This window comes from Lipotes vexillifer, unplaced genomic scaffold, assembly GCF_000442215.2.
Source record: "Lipotes vexillifer unplaced genomic scaffold, Lipotes_vexillifer_v1.1 scaffold197, whole genome shotgun sequence".
Lineage (NCBI taxonomy): Eukaryota > Metazoa > Chordata > Mammalia > Artiodactyla > Lipotidae > Lipotes > Lipotes vexillifer.
Window position 1 is genome coordinate 277982 of NW_006781042.1, and position 3721 is coordinate 281702.

The following is a 3721-nucleotide window of genomic DNA, read 5'->3' on the forward strand; positions in this document are numbered from 1 at the left end:
TGGAAACTCTTGCTAGTCTTTTCCTCTTTGACTTTAGTTTGATGCTGTATATTACTCGTTGAATGGGCCAGATATCTGCCTGAGGCTCCTGCAGAAGGGGCCAGGGTAGACTTCCAGGCTAGCTGGTTTTCCCCACCTCCATCAGCCACAGACACAGGCCTGCTTCTTATGACTACTGCCCATCCATGTGATTCTTTGTGCAGCCCCACATGTAGGATTAAAGATGGCCACAAATTCTTTGCTGATCCATTCAGGGGTGGAATCTATTCCTCCCATCCTTCGAATCTGGGACGTCTTAGTAATTTGCTTGACAAATAGAATGTGGTGAAAGTGACATTGTGTAGCTTCCAGACTAGCTCATAACATGCCTTTCAGCTTTGGCCCAGACCACTGGGAGGTATTGCTCTGGGGGGAAGTCGGCTACCACAGAAGAAGTCTGACTATCCTGAGACCACTATGCTCTGAGGAAACCCAAGCTGGCTGCATACTGAGGCCGCGTGGAGGGAGAGGCCTGACAAACCGAGGCCCCAGACACGTGAGTGAAGGAGACTTCAGATGACTCATCTTTAGGCACCATCTGACAGCAACCGTATGAGAAGCCCCCAGCAAAAGCCACCAGCTGAACCTGTCACATCCCAGAACTGCGAAAGATAATAATAACTTGTTGTTCTAACTAAGTCACTAAGTTTGGGGACTTCTCTGGCAGTCCAGTGGTTAAGACTCCGTGCTCCCAGTGCAGGGGATGTGGGTTCCATCGCTGGTTGGGGAACTAAGATCCCACATGCCATGTGGCCAAAAAAAAAGAAAAACAAATAAGTCACTAAGTTCATTACACAGCAATGGATAACAGAAACACCCACCTCCACTGGTGGTGTGAACCTAGACATTTGGTTTCTGCTTTCAGCTTTGCTGACCCAGTCCCCATAACCGCTTGAGGCTGCATCCTCCACCTTTAGGAGGTGTAGATATTTCTGGAGCTGTCTCACCTCTGAGCCCTCCTGCATGTCACATTTCATCCCTCTTCCTTCACTTTCTTTTTTGGGATTTCTGCCTCATATCAGGCAATTTGGCAGCCTTTTTACATATTTTACAGTCTGCAAATTATATTTGTCCCTGAGTTTCACCAAAAAAATATCGTCTGTGGGTTTTCCCCTCCACTTTTCTTATTGTTTTTGAATGATTTCCAAGAAAAGAGAGGAGAATGCTGATTTCTACAGCCACTTTCATAGCATGTCACCACCATATTTTTTAAATGGCTACATTCTTTTAAATGCACCATAACCAATCACCTATTAATAGACATTAAGGTTGTTCCCAGCATCTCACTGCTACAAGCAGTGCTGCAGTGAAAACCCTTCTACATCTAACCTTCTCACACTCAAACACAAATTTCTGTAGGATAATTTTCTACAAGTAGAATTTTGGGGTCAAGGGCAATGGCTGATTGAAGGATTTTTATGCCACTTCAGAATGTGGCAAAACAGCTCATTTTGCTAGGGCTGAAGCTACAGTGCCCCTTAAGTAAATTCCCTCAGCCCTTATTGTTGGGCTGTTGTGTTGCTTGGTGTATCCAGTCTGTGAAAAGACCAGTCCAGTCCAATTTGGATAGAAATATGTAATTATCAGGACTTTTCCAGTTGAAGCTTCCTGGTCTCAAAAAGCAGGGTAAGTAGAGAGGTAGGATGAGGCAGAACAAGGAACACAGCAAAGCAGCACAGCACCACAGTTAGGGGCATAGAACCAGGCTGGGTGTCAATACCCAGACTCTCAGACCTGCGTGTGAATACCAATTCCACCAATCAACAGCTGTGCAAATTGGGCAGATCGCTTAATCTCTCTGAGCCTTACTTTCCTAATCTGTAAAATAAGGATAGTAATAGTACCTATCTCATGAGGCTATTGTGAAGACTAAATAAGAAATGTAATTGAAACCACTGTGTCTGTCACATAGCATGTGCTCAATAGCTGTCAGCTATTGTAATATAACACAAAAGATCCTCCTGCCTTCCAAATTTTATGGCATTAGAGTAGGGGCAGAGGAGACAGGGAGAAAAGGATGAAGTTTAGCAGCTTCCAGGAAGAGATTTTCCCATTATCTGTAAAAGCATATTGCTGAGAACAAACAGAATGGATAAGGGAAGAGAGGGGAGGGAAGAGAGGCCACGGCAAGATTTCCTGAAGGAAACATCCACAGTAGGAGGTAGAACTTTGGGTTTCTGAGAAGGGGCAAGGGGGGAGAGTTGGCGGAGATTAAATGACTTAGTATCCAGGTTACAGGTGTGTTAATGGGCACTCTGCTCTTTCTATGGGCATGATACGATCAACAGACACGTCACAAACCTCTGATCTTTTAGCAGATACTGATTGATTACTCCTCACCCCCTTGGGCATAAGACAGATGTATAAAAACTGGTTGCACAGGATGTCTGAATGGGTGGTGTCCCTAGCGTTGTTCAGTGCACAGCTGGCACAACTGTACATGGCAGTCCTGCTGGACTCCACCCTCAAGTATTTTTTGCTTTGCATTGTGAACCACCACATGGACCACAAGGTTCCCGAGGGCAGGAACATGGATTACATAATTTTTTATACTCCCACAAGTGCTTGGCACTCAGTTGATGATCAGTAACTCTCCCTGGGACTTCCCTGGTGGCACAGTGGTTAAGAATCTGCCTGCCAATGCAGGGGACACGGGTTCAATCCCTGGTCCAGGAAGATCCCACCTGCCGCCGAGCCACTAAGCCCGTGCGCCACAACTACTGAGTCTGCGCTCTAGAGCCTGCGAGCCACAACTACTGAAGCCCATGCGCCTAGAGCCCGTGCTCCGCAACAAGAGAAGCCACCGCAATGAGAAGCCCGCGCACCGCAACGAAGAGTAGCCCCCTGTCACCACAACTAGAGAAAGCCTGCACACAGCAACAAAGACCCAACGCAGCCAAAAACAAATAAATAAAATTTTGAAAACATAATAATTCTCCCTTAGCAACTCTGTTAGGGGGCCTTTTCTGACCAGCCTTTTTGGGCCTGACCCTGACCCTCCAGGCATACTCAGTCCAAGCTCCACACAACCCCATCGGCATCTAGTAAACCCCACTCGGCCCGCCCTCCCCTTGAGACCAGATCAATTCAAGCACCAGGAAATCATTAATATCAGAACTCTCAGAGGAAAAGGAGCTTCAAGTTCTTGTCATTGAGGGCCACAGGATGTAGCCCTGTGACCTGCAGGACCCCAGAGAGCAGCCTTCTTGAGCCACGCTGCCCAATGCGTGGATCCTATCCCAGCCCTTATCTATGCAGGATTCTAAAGGCCCTGGGGCCATTGTTGGAGAGCTCTTATTTTTGGGTGCTTCCTCATACCAAGCCACTCCCCACCCCCACAGAGTGGTTCGTACCCTGGTCCCCATCCTGTCCTCTGTAGTCCCACACAAAAAGCCTAATCTCATGTTTCAGCAAATACAAAACTATGAGACCCCACTCAGGCCTCTTGGGTTCCAGCCCCGCCTAGACGCAATTCTTCTGAAGGCTGTTCCCTGTCCTTCCTCTGAAGGTGTTTATCCCTAGGCTGGGGTGGGAGGAGGGAAGCCCGGGACGCCACACACACCAGGCGTGCCTCCCTCTGTCCACTGTCTCCCGCTCAGCCAGCGCCTGGCTCCCAGACAGGCGCAGAGCCAAAGTAGAGCAGTCAGGACGTCGGAAAGAAAAGGCTGTGCATTCCTGCTTC

General features: G+C 48.0%; 1 protein-coding gene across 1 annotated transcript in view; it reads left to right on the top strand.

Annotated features, from left to right (window-relative positions):
* Nucleotides 1–3721, top strand: part of SLC10A1 (solute carrier family 10 member 1) — a 38020-nt gene that overhangs the window by 10860 nt on the left and 23439 nt on the right. The gene's annotated exons all lie outside the window — the stretch shown is intronic.